Here is a 13706-nt window from a genome sequence, read left to right as displayed (position 1 = left end):
AGAAGAAAGGGAGAGGTAGAATGGGGTAAATTATCTCACAAAAAATAAACAGAAAAGAAAAGGCTCTTACGATGGAGGGGAAAAGGGGGAAGGTGAGAAGGAATGAGTGAATCTCATTCTCATCAGATGTGGCTTAAGAAGGGAATAACATACACATTCAATTGGGTATGGAAATCTGTCTTGCCCTACAGTAAAATAGGGGGAGAAGCAGACAAGAGAGCAGGGGGATGATAGAGTGGAGGGCAGATTGGGAAAGAGGGTGATCAGAAATAAATACTTCTGAGGAGGGACAGGGTCAAAAGAAAAAATAGAATAAATGGGAGGGCAGGTTAGGATTAAGGGAAATAGAGTTAGTTTTTTCACAACATGTCTACTATGGAAGTGTTTTGCATAACTGCACATATATAACCTGCATTGAGCTGCTCTCCTTTTCAATGAGGGGGAGGTAGGAAGGGAGAAAATTTGGAACCCAAACCCAAAGTTTTAAAAACATGTGTAAAACAAATGTTTTCACATGCGACTGGGAAATAAGAAATACAGGAAATGGTGTACAGAAGTCTATCCTGCCCTATAGGAAAGTAGAAGGGGAAAGGGATAAGAGAAGGGGGTGGGAGATAGAAGAGAAGGCAGACTAGGGGAAAGGATATTCAGAATGCATGCCATCTTGGGGTGGGGGGAGGGGTGAGATGGGGTGAAAATTTGGAACTCAAAATCTTGTGGAAATAAATGTTGAAAACTGAAAATAAATAAATTTGTATTTAAAAAAGAAAAAAATAAATTTTATTTTACTTAATCCAATTTAGTAGAAAAATAATGTTTTCCATCAACTCGGGGCACAGAAACTTTCACAGGCTTCACAATTTTTTGTTTAGCTGCTGCATTTGTCGGAGCCTTAGCAGCAGATGCAGCTGTCTGCTTAGTTGCTTGCTTAGCCTTTTTTGCTTCCTTGGAAGCCCTGATGGCTTGTTCAGGTCAAGCCTTTCGAACTTCAGGTATCTGGTTCCTCTTGGCCTTTATATCAGCAAGAGAAGCCCCAGTGATGGCCCTCTGGAATTTAATAGTCCGGGGAGTTATTTTCTTTTGAATCTGTTCCAACTGTCTCTTCTTGTGTTTTCTCCTACACAGTATAATCCAATTGATTTGCCTGGGAGGGGGGTGTTCTTCTTTAAAAGGAATGCAGACTCACATTTTGCATTCAAAAACTGGAAAACCTTCCCTTCCCTGCAACCTGGGTAGCTCTTGTACCTGCTGAAGCTGCACAGCTCAACCTTCATGGCTGCAAGTGGGGGAAGATGGCTAAGAGGAAGAGGTCCATGGTACTTTTTAAAATATATGTATATCTAAAATTTTATTTACCCAATTATATGTAAAACAATTTTCACATTCATTTTTAAAATTTTGAGCACCAAATTCTTTCCCTCTTTCATAACCTCCCTCATTGAGAAAGCAAGTAATTAGATATTGGTTATACATGTGCATTCATGAGAAACATATTTACATATTAGTCATGTTATAAATGAAAACATAGAAAAAAAGAAAGTGGCAAAATGGGTGCTTGATCTGAATTCAGATTGCATCAGTTAACATCAGATACATCTGGAGACGTACCATTATTTTTTCTTTTCATCGTGAGTCCTTTGGACTTATCTTCAATCATAGTATTGCTGAGAATAGATAAGTCATTCACAGTTGATCATCATACAATATTGCTGTTTCTGTGGACAGTATCCTGCTAGATCTCCTTAGTTCCTTCAGCATTACTTCATGTAAGTGTATTCAGGTTTTTCTGAAAGCATCCTGCTCATCATTTCTTACAGCACAATAGTATTCCATCACATTCATATATCACAACTTGTTCAGCCATTCCCCAATTGATTGGCATCTTTCCAATTTCTAATTCTTTGCCACCACAAAAAGAGCTGCTACACACACACACACACACACACACAAAGGGAATTCATCATTTTATTCCCCTTTGGACATAGTTCCAAATTGCTTTCCAGAATGGTCAAATCAGTTCAAAACTCACTAATGGCGCATTAGTATCTCAAGTTTCTTATATCCCCTTCCAATATTCATCATTCTCCTTTTCTTTCATATTAGCTAATTTGATAAGTATGGGGTAGTAAGCTCAAAGTTGTTTTAATTTTCATTTCTCATATCAGTAGTGATTTAGGCCCTCTTTTTTTTTCCATGTAGCTATAAATAACTTTGATTACTTCTTCTGAAAACTGTTCATATTCTTCAACCATTCATCAGTTGGGGAATGACTTTTTCATATATATAAATTTGACTCAGTTCTCTATGTATTTGAGAAATGAGGCTTTTATCAACAAAACTTGTTACAATGTTTTCGGTTATAAATACTGTGAATTTCCCTCTATCCCATTTTTCTTTCTGTTTATCCTAATCTATCTACTTTCACCCCTTCCATCCTCAAAAGTGTTTTTCTTCAATCACCTCCCCCAATCTGTCCTCTGTTTTATCAGGACACCTGCCCCGTTTTCTTTTTTTTTTTCTTCTATCCTTTTCTACTTTCGTGCATGATAAGATAGATTTCTATACTGAACTGAGTGTGTTTATTATTCTCTCTCTGCTAATTCTGATAAGAGTAAGGTTCTAGTACTCCCCTCACCTCCCCCATCTTCCCCATGCACTGCAAAAGCTCTTTTGCACCTCTTTTGTGTGATATAATTTATCCCATTCTACCTTTCCCTTTCCCCATCTCCCAGTGCATTGCTCTTTCTCATGCCTTACTTTAATTTTTTTTTTATCATCCCTTTATATTCGACTCAGAAACATGCCGTCTTTCTATGTATACTCCTTCTTACTGCTCTAATAATGAGATAGTTCATATGAGTTACAAGTATCATTTTCCAATGTAGGAATATAAAGAGTTTAATCTTATTGAATCTCTTATGACTTATCTTTCCTATTTATTTATGCTTCTTTTGAATTTTATATTTCAAAGTCAAATTTTCTATTTGGTTCAGGTTTTTTCATCGAGAATACCTGAAAGTCCTCTATTCCATTGGATATCCATTTTTCCCCTGAAGTATTATACTGTTTTGCTGAGTAGGTGATTCTTGGTTGTAATCCTAATTCCTTTGTCCTGCAAAATATCATATTCTAAGCCCTTTGATACTTTAATGTAGAAGCCACTAAATCTTTACTTATCCTGACTGTGGCTCCATATTTCAATTGTTTCTTTCTAGCTACTTCCAACATTTTCTCTTTAACTTGGGAGATATGATATTTGTCTATAGACTTCTTGGGAGCTTTCTTTTGGGGATCACTTTCAGGAGGTGAGTGGTGAATTCTTTCAATTTTTGTTTTACTCTTTAGTTCTGGAACATCAAGGTAATTTTCCTTGACAGCTTCTTGAAAGATGATGTCTAAGCTCGTTTTTTGATCATGTCTTTCATGTAGTTCAATATGTCTTAAATTTTCTCTCCTGATCTATCTTTTTTTAATGAGATATTTCACATTTTCTTCTATTTTTCCATTTTTAAATTTAGTTTTATTGTTTAATGTTGTCCTGTGGAGTCATTAGCTTCCATTTGTCTAATTCTAATTTTTAAGAATTATTTTCTTAACTTTCAGTGGCAAGATGGTGGAATACGGAAGGACCCCTCTGAAACTCTCCCAAATTCCCTTCCAAACAACTAGAAAACTGCCTCAGAATTGATCTAGGAGCAAGGAAGCAGATTATCAGCTTGGCAGGAAAGGTCTCTCTGTGGGGTGGGAGTGGAATGAGGTCTAAGAATAGCAGCAGCAGCCAGCTTCATTGCAGGAAGTCTGCAGCAAGGCTCCAAGTCTGGGGCAATCTACCAGTGAGGCCCCACCTTCCTGAAAACCAGTAGTCCCCGGGGCAAGTGAGCAGTCTGTGCAGCACAGCAAGGCTCCATCTCATTGATCCCACTCCCAGCAGAAGCCACAGCTGACCCCACTGCTGACCAATAGTGAAGCTGCTCCCCAGAGCTGGTCAACTGTGAGAACCCATCCCTGGGGCCTACCAGCAGGCAGACCCTGTTTCTATAGCAACCCAGTAGCAGGGCCCCACACCTCCAGCAGATCAGCAACAAAATATTCTTCCAGGGCCAGCCACCAGAAAGACTCTGTTACCACAGCAACCTAGCAGCAAGGCCCCACTCCTAGATCAGGCCAGCAGCTAAACCCCATCCCCAAGAGAGGCCAACAGGGAAGTCTTACTTCTAAGTACAAGCCAAAAGGGAAGCCTACCCTCTAGATGAAGCAAGCAGTTAAGCCCTGAAGCCCAGTACAAGCCAGCAGTAAGACCCAGAGCCCCAGCACAAAAAGCTTGGGACAGTGCAGGAGCAGAAACCAAATCTCACATTAAAAACACCAAGCCACAAAAAAAGTAGAAAAATGAGAAACAAACAAACACAAAAACAAAAGAACTTGACTATAAAAAGTTACTATGGTAATAGTGAATCAAGGCATAAGCTTAGAAGAGTACAATAATGTAAAAATGACTACATGTTAAGCCTCAAAGCAAAATGTAATTTGGTCTCAGGTCCAAAATGAATTCCTGGAAGAACTTAAAAAAGGATTTTAGAACAAAAATTAGAGAAGTAGAAGCAAAATTGGGAAAATAAATGAAAGTAATGCAAGACAATCATGGAAAAAGAGTCAATAGCATGGGAAAAGCTGTACAAAAAATTAATGAGAAAAATAACACCCTAAAAAATAGAATTGGCCAAATGGGAAAAAAGTATAAAAGCTCATTGAAGAAAATAATTCCTTAAAAATTAAGACTGAATAAGTGGAAACTAATGATACTGTGAGAACAGGATATGATGAAAGAAAATTTTTAAAAAAAAGAAAAAAAGAATAGAAGAACATGTAAAATTTCTCATTGGAAAAATAACAGACCTAAAACACAGATACAAGAGAGATAATATGAGAATTATTGGACTATCTGAAAACTCCCTTCCTCCTCCCTTCTTTCCCTTTCCTGTAATATGTCTTTGTGCCTCTTCATGTGATATAATTCACCCTTTTCTGCTTCTTCCTTTCCTCTTCTTACATTAAAGTTGCTTTCCACCACTTCATTCGGTTTTTTTAATCATTACATCAAAGTTAACTTAAACCCACCCCCTCTGTCTATTTATATCCCTTCTAAATGTCATAATAAAGATACTGTTCTCAAGAGTTATAAATATCATCTTCCCATGTAGGGATGTAAACAGTTTACCCTTATTGAATAACATTTTGTTGGTTTGTTGTGTTTTTTTTTCCCTTTCCTGTTTACCTTTTTATGCCTCTCTTGAGTCTTTGATTTGAAGATCAAATTTTCCAATGAGCTCTGTTATTTTCATCAGGAAAGTCTGGAAGTACTCTATTTCATTGAATGTCCACCTCTTCCCTTGAAAGATATGCTCAATTTTGCTGGGTAGATGATTTTTGGTTGTGATCCAAACTCCTTTGCCTTATGCAATATCATATTCCAAGCACTCGGATCTTTTAATGCAGAAACTGCAAAGTCCTGTGTAATCCTGACCACAGTGTTTGAATTGTTTCTTTCTGACTGCTTGCAGAATTTTCCCCTTGACCTGATAATTCTGGAATTTGGCTACAATATTCCTTGATGTTTTCAATTTGAGATCACTTTCAGGAGGTGATTGGTGGATTCTTTCAATGACTATTTTACCTTCTGGTTCTAGAGCCCAGGTTCAGTTTTCCTTGATGATCTCCTGAAAGTTGCTGTTCGGGCTCTTTTCTTCATCATGGCTTTCAGGTAGTCTAATAATTCTTAAGTTATCTCTCCTGGATCTATTTTCCAAGTCAGTTGTTTTCCAATGAGGAATTTTGCATTTTCTTCTACATATTTTTTCATTCTTTTAATTTTGTTTTACTGATTCTTGGTGTCTCATAGTGTCATTAGCTTTCACTTGCCCAATTCTAATTTTTATTATTTTCTTCTAATGGCTTTTGTACCTTTTTTTTCCCATTTGGTCCATTTTACTTTTTAGGGAGTTGTTTTCTTCAGTTTACTTTTTTTTCCATTTTGTCAACTGTATTTTTAAATGAATTGTTCAATATTTCTTCTACCTTCCTTATTTGACTCTTAAAGTCTTTCTTGAACTCTTCCAAGAAGGCTTTTTGGGCTTGAGACCAGTTCGTATTTCCCTCTGAGGTTTCAGAAATGGGTATATTGACAATGTTATCCTCTCCTGAATTTGTGTTTTGATCTTCCCTGTCACCAAGACACTTTCCTACGGTCATTGTTTTTCTATGTTGTGCCTTGCTCATTTTTTTTACCTTTTTTCTGGCTTTTAAAGTTGACCTCTGCTTCTGGGACATAGAAGGCACTGTCCTAAGCTTCTTGTGCTGGAGGCTAGGGGCCTGGTTACTGTTTGGCTGAAGTGGGGCTTGCCACTGGCTTGCTAGGAAGCCTCCCTTCCTGTATACTGGTCCTCATCAGCCATAGCAAAAGGAACCTTTCCCATTAATCCCCCAACCTCACAAGTTAAAAGTCCGGTGTATCAAGTCTTTCTGCTGACTCTACTTTTTTAGGATTTTCCCTGGAGCAATCTCTTCTGGGTTTTTTAAGGTCAATACAAGAGGGCAAGAGCAGCTTGCTGCTTAATCTGCCATCTTGGCTCCTGGAAGTCTGATTCGGTGACTTTTAGACATTCAGTCTGTGGGCTAATAGCTCCAGGAGCAATACTGCCAGTGCTGTCACCACTACTGCTGTTGATTCAGTCACTCCCAAAGTCAGTTCCTGGTTTGCTGGTGCAGGGGTTGTACTGGAATTCCTTGTAGTACTCTGCTGGACTGTATTTATTTCTCACCCAGTTCCAACAGACCCCTCCCACTAACCTTCTAAGTTGTCTCTATTCTGTTTTCAATGTGTTCTTTTCTTCAGTGTTATTTTCTCCTTCCTTTATTAAGCTGTTGATTCTTTTCCTAAGATTTTCTTGCATCACTATCATTTCTTCTCCTATTTTGTTTCTACCTCTCGTATTTGATTTTCAAAATAATTTTTTAGTTCTTCCAGGAATCCTTTTTGAGAATGAAACCGGTTCATTTCTTTTTTCCTTTGAGGCTCTGGAAATAGCAGTTATGAATTTGTTGTGTTCTGAGTTTGTGTTTTGATCTTCCCTGTCACCATAGTTACTCTCTGTGGTCAGTATCTTTTTTGTTGTTGTTCTTTGCTCATTTTTCCAGCCTGTTTCTTGACTTTTAACTTTATATTAAAGTTGCACTCTGATCCCAGGGTGGAGAGAGCATTTTGCCAAGCTTCAGGTCTTTTGTGCAGTTATTTTCATAGCTAGTTCCGGGAGTCTGTAAGTTTTCTGTCCTTCCAAGGTGGCATGATGTGATTTGAGGTCTTTTTACTTCTGGCCCATTCTCTGTTGTGTGAGTGAACATAAGCTCTCTTTTCCACCAAAGAACTGTGGCCAGAGTCCTTGTTCCCCTGAAGCTGCAAGTTCTATTGTGCTAGTGTTCCCAGGGATCTAAGTATGGACCAGGATCTGAATATGGGGAATTCAACAGAGTTCTGCACATAGTGCCAGCAAAGGAACCCCTGTAATATCCTTCTGAACTGTTGTCTGATCTCCTTAACACATGTAGGCTGAGCACTAGAAGCTGCTACTGCCACTGCTCTCAATTCAGTCACCCTCAACGTCTGCTACTGGTTTGTTGTGGCCAGGCTCATGCTGTGAGCAGCTTGGGTTGGACTGTGTTCCACTTTCACCTCAGTGTGACAGACTTTTCCTGCCAACTTTTTAACTTGTCTTAGACTGGAAAATTGTTTCACCCCATACTTTTGTGAGGTTTGCTCCTCTAGAATTCATTTTGAGGAATTATTTAAATTTGTTTGTGAATGTTGGGAGACCTCAGCTGAGTTCTTTCTCTACCATCTTGGCTCGATCCCTGGAAGTCCCAAAGTAAATTATGTTGACAGTGATAATCTAAAAATATACCAATAAATGCAATCACAGGGAAATTTAGTTTTACTTGAATCAAGAAGGAAGAAAATACTGAGCTGTGTAGCAATGTTCAATTTCAAAAATTCTTGGAAATTCAAATACACATGTGTTTTTGATCATTTGAAGTTATCTCCAAAAATAAGAAGAAAAAGAGAAATACCAAGTATTCTGCAAAGGTAAAAAGTGATATAACATTCTATGTTCTTTTGGCTAAGGATATCATAGACTTTTCCTTTTAATAAATTGCAGTGCTTCTCTGAAAAGAACATTAAGAATGTTTGATATATATGTAAAACACACTTGGAAAAGAATCCCAAGTTCCTGTGACTTTGATTTGCAATGTGACAGTTAATATATGTGACCAAACATCTCCTTTGAGACTTGAGAGAGGGGTGGAGATAAGATGGCACTGTAAAAGCAGTGACTTCCTTGAGCTCTCCTCTGAACTTCTCCAAATACCTCTAAAAAAGGGCTCTAAACAAATTCTGGAGTAGCAGAAACCACAAAAAGACAGAGTGAAACAAATTTTCCAGCTCAAGACAACCTGGATGGTTGATTGGAAAGGTCTATCACACCTGGCTGGGAGAGGAACGCAGTTCAGCGTGGGAACATAGGCAAAAACCAGACCTCAGTGAACCTGGAGCAGGCCTCAGAGGACTGAATCATGGGCAGCTATGGTGGTTTCCACACTTTTCAACTCACAAATGCCAAAGACAACTTAGAAGGTCAGTAGGAAAAGTCTGTGACTGTGGTGAGACAGAAACTTGGTCCCAGCCCCAATCCCCTGCACAGCTCTGGGTTAGGGGTAGGGTGTAGGAAGGAGGTGGTGGCTGCTTCCAGAGCACAGCCCACAGACTGAGAGAGAATTCAGTGGCTGATCAGAGGGGGATTGCAGGGATCTCTTTTCCTGCTGAGGCAGGAATCTCTTCTTTGATCTGGGTGGCAGTCCTGGGTTGAATAAGAGTGCTATCATGGTGGAGATTGTAGTGGTAATGAAGAGATAATGCTCCTCACAGTTGGAAGGCAGAAAGTAGTGCTTGTAGTCACTCATACACCAGAGTGTAGGCCAGGAAAGGAGGATGCACCTCGTTCTTGATCATACCACCTTGGAAAAACTGAAAATGTACAGGTCCCTAGAAGTATCTCTGAAAACAGCTGCACAAAACCCCTGAAGCCTGGGACAGCACGTTCTCCACACTGGAAGCAGACCTCTACCTTAAAAAAGACTTTATAACTCAAGTAATTGGCTGGGATCATGAGCAAACTGTGCAAAAAAAGTCAGACCATAGAATCTTTCTTTGGTGACAAAGAAGATCAAAACATACAAAAAAAAAAGAAGACAACAAGGTCAAAGCTCCTACATCCAAAGCCTCCAAGAAGAACAAAAAAAGAATCAGTCCCAGGCCATGAAAGAGCTCAAAAAGGATTTTGAGAAGCAGGTAAGAGAAGTAGAGGAAAAACTGGGAAGAGAAACGAGAGTGATGCAAGAAAATCATGAGAAACAAGTTAAGAGCTTGCTAAAGGAGACTCAAAAAATACTGAAGAAAATAACACCTTAAAAAAATAGCCTAACCCAAATGGCAAAAGAGGTCCAAAAAGCCAATAAGGAGAAGAATGTCTTAAAAAGCAGAATTGGCCAAATGGAAAAGGAAGTCCAGAAGCTCACTGAAGAAAATACTTCCTTAAGAATTAGAATAGAGCAAATGGAAGCTGGGACTTTATGAGAAATCAAGACATTGTAAAACAAAACCAAAAAAAATTGGAAAAAATAGAAGACAATGTGAAATATCTCATTGCAACAACTACAACAACAACAACAACAACAACAACAACAACAATAACTGACCTGGAAAATAGATCCAGGAGAGATAATTTAAAAATTATTGGGCTATCTGAAAGCCATGATAAAAAAAAAAGAGTCTAGACATCATCTTTCAACAAATTATCAAGGAAAACTGCCCTGATATTCTATAACCAGATGGCAAAATAGAAATTGAAAGAATCCACCAATCACCTCCTAAAAGAGATTCCAAAAGGAAAACTCCTAGGAATATTGTAGCCAAATTCCAGAGTTCCCAGATCAAGGAGAAAATATTGTAAGCAGCCACAAAGAAACAATTCAAATATTGTGGTAACACAAGCAGGATAACACAAGATTTAGCAGCTTCTACATTAAGGGACCATAGGCATTGGAATATAATATTCCAGAGGGCAAAGGAGATAGGATTACAACCAAGAATCACCTACCCAGCAAAACTGAGTATAAAACTTCAGGGGGAAAATGGAAATTCAGTGAAATAGAGGACTTTCAAGCATTCTTGCTAAAAAGAACAGAACTGAATAGAAAATTTGAATTTTAATACAAGACTCAAGAGAAGCATGAAGAGAAAAACAGAAAAGAGAAATCACAAGGGACTTATTAAGGTTGAACTGATACATTCCTGCATGGAAAGATGACATCTGTAACTCATGAGACCTTTGTTAGTATTAGGGAAGTTGCAGTGGAAAAAAATCATATGCATACATACATAGATAGATAGAGAAAGGGCACAGAGTGAGTTGAAAATGAAGGGGTGATATTTGGAGAATGAAATTAAGGGGTGAAAGAGGATTATACTTGGAGAAGGAGAAAGGGAGAGGTAGAATGAGCTAAATTATCTCACAAAAAACAGACAAGAAAAGGCTTTTACAGTGGAGGGAAAGTGAGAGAAGGTGAGAGGGAATGAGTCAGTCTTATTCTCATTGGATTTGTTTTCAGGAGGGAATCACATACACACTCAGCTGGGTATGAAAATCTGTCATAACCTACAGTAAAACAGAGGGAAAGGGGATAAGAGAGTAGGGGGATAATAGCGGGGAGGGCAGATTGGGGGAGGGTGTAATCAGAAGTAAACAATTCTGAGGAGGGACAGGGTCAAAAGAGAGAATAGAATAAACAGGAAGTGAAATAGGACTAAAAATCAAATAAATAAACAAACAAACAAATAAATAAATAAATAAATAAATAAATAAATAAATAAATAAATAAATAATGAATGAATGAATGAATGAATGAATGAATAAATAGATGAATAAATAAATAAATAATTAAAAAAGTAATAAATAAGTAAAAAGAAGCTTGAGACAATATCAAAGCTCAATTTTATAAAAGATCTGAGAGGCCAACTAGTCCAGCCAATATGTTATAAAAGCCCAGGAAATTCTCCACAAGATATCCACACTGACAAGATAACCAATCTTCTGAACTTATGTCCATTATAAGTAGCTAGGTAGTACAGTGGAAACAGTGCTGGTCTTGGAGTCCAGATGACTCATTTTCATCTTTCTGAGTTCAAATTTGACCTCAGATGCTTACTAGCTGTGTGACCTTAGGTAAATCATTAAATGTTGTATGGTTCAGTTTCTCATCTGTTAAATGAGCTGGAGAAGGAAACAGCAAACCACTCCATTATCTTTGCCAAGAAAACCCCAAATGGGCTTTCACAGAAAGTCAGATATGATTGAAAATAACTAAACAACAAAATGTCTATTCTGCCACTCTTTTCCCTAAAGTAAGTCTTTGCCAGTAGCCCCAAAAAGAAATAAGGGTTGAGAACATCTCCCCAAATTATTTCCAAGCAATGTCACATTAAAATAATTTAGTCACAGGGAAATTACCACAACATTGTGATAAAAGTGTGAAAACTTTATATTTTAAATAAAATTTGTTATATTAATTTATTTAATAGAGAATTGATTCACACAATTCTATAATATGTATGCATATTTATTTCATTGTCTTAGAATCAGGTTTAAAAAAATAATGAGAGTTTTATTGACTATCCTCCACTATCCTTTGTTGGAATGATGCTGGCACATGTACAGTAGGCATTTTCTTCTGCAGAAGAGGCCTTGAAACAAAGAACCCACTTGTAACTCTCATTGGAATCTTATAATCAACTTTTAGACTACAAAGTTGTCCAACTTGTCACTAGGGGTTTCATGATGCCAATCAATTGCGTTCCTGAATTAACAACAAATGGAAAGTTGTCTTTGATAGCTCTTTTATAGCTGGATACAGCTGGAGAAAAATCAACTGCCAAGGGAACTTAATTTTCTTTATCATCAATTTGACATTGGTTAACAGATGGCTTCTGGATAGGATGGTAGTCTTCTTAATGTTTCTCTTTACATAGTGCAGCAAATACCCTTGGTTAATAGCCTGATTATTAAATTTGATTCTTTCCCAACAGCATCCTTCATCCTTCTAGAAACTTTGCATCTTATGAGCAAAGTCTGTAAAGAACATGGACTTCATTTTTTGAAACAGAAGTCAGTTGGAACAAAAGGAAGTGTACCAAATTGTCTGCAAAACCATTGAATTTGTCACTGTTTTCAAATCCTTTTATTATGCAATGTTTCCAGAATTCAAAATTTATCTATAATCCTGAAAAATTAAAGAAATATAAAAATTGTATAGAGAACAATTATATCAGAAGAAACCACTCTATTTCTTTGAGAATGGATACAATTTTTTAATACTCTTTGGAGAATAGGGAAGAAAATGGTTGAAATGACCTGCAGTGTTGTTATAGGAATCAATTTTTGTTTTGTTATGGCTTTGAGAAATTAGGATTTAAAGAGGAGATGGTGACATCAGCAACAGTATCATATAACATTTGATTGATGAAAATATAATGATTAGCTTAAAGGGAATTAAGCATAGTAGCTTTTTTCAAATTTCAGAATTTGTCATATAAGGAGGAATTTGATTTATTCTTGATAGCTGAATAGGGGAGATGGAGGACCAAAGTATACAAGTTACAGTGATATAAGTTTGTGTTCAGTATAATTAATGGAGGTGCCCCAAAGTGAAATGGTTCCTTCTTAAAATACTTATGTTCTTGCTTTACAGGAAGTGTGCAAAACAAAATTTATTGGCAATATTTTTTATAGATTGTTGGCTACTTATTATAGATTTTAAAACATGGATTTATGACATAGATTTAAAACATGGAAAATGCCTACCCTACATGAGACTGAACTATGTTGATGAATCTGTAGGTCCATTTTCGTCCCAAGATGCTATGAATAAAAACTCCATGTTAACAGAAATTAAAGAGAAATGACCTGCAATGGACAACATTAGTTTCTGCTGCTTGAACTGTCAAGAGAAAATACTAACTCATTCCACTTAGAATATAAAATTTGATATTCTCTAAATAAAGACATTTCTTTTGAGATAATTTGACTACCTAAAACATCACCTTAATTTTGCATAAATCTGATAAAATAACCATTTTGATTACATGCATTTTGTTGTTCCTACAATAAAAGTGGAAAATTATTACTTACTAGAACTCTTATCAGTTGTATATACACTTTCAGACTAAGTGTCTTTATTCTTTGAATTATCTCTCTTTTCATCAATTAGTTTTTTAAATGATGGAATGTCTGGGGGGGAAGAGGAAAAAAAAGACATTTAAAATCACCTGCCTGCTCTTTTCCAAGTGACAAAATGTGTCATCTTATTCCTACCTTGAATGTTCTAAGTAGAATCTAAAAGTGGGCTCTGTGGAATCTGAAAGATTTCAGCATGCTGCTTTTGCCATTTTGACAGTGGAAGAGCTGAATTAAAACCACTCATAATGAAAATGTCTTGGAAACTCATGCTACCACCTATGGGAAATGAAAATTCTAAGTAATTAAATGAGAATAGGGAAATTACTTTTGCCAACTATGGAAGAAAATAGAAACCTGTAAATG

At 37.0% G+C, this 13706-nt stretch overlaps 1 pseudogene; it reads right to left on the bottom strand.

Moving 5' to 3' along the window:
* Window positions 1-789: 789 nt before the first annotated feature.
* On the bottom strand, window positions 790-1274 carry LOC110220306 (large ribosomal subunit protein eL24 pseudogene; annotated as a pseudogene).
* Between the last annotated feature and the right edge of the window lie 12432 nt (window positions 1275-13706).

The sequence above is a fragment of the Phascolarctos cinereus genome, unplaced genomic scaffold (genome assembly GCF_003287225.1).
Source record: "Phascolarctos cinereus isolate Bilbo 61053 unplaced genomic scaffold, phaCin_HiC Scaffold_3;HRSCAF=262, whole genome shotgun sequence".
NCBI classification, from domain to species: domain Eukaryota; kingdom Metazoa; phylum Chordata; class Mammalia; order Diprotodontia; family Phascolarctidae; genus Phascolarctos; species Phascolarctos cinereus.
The sequence above is the reverse complement of the archived record's forward strand: the minus strand, read 5'-3'. Positions and strand labels throughout refer to the sequence as shown.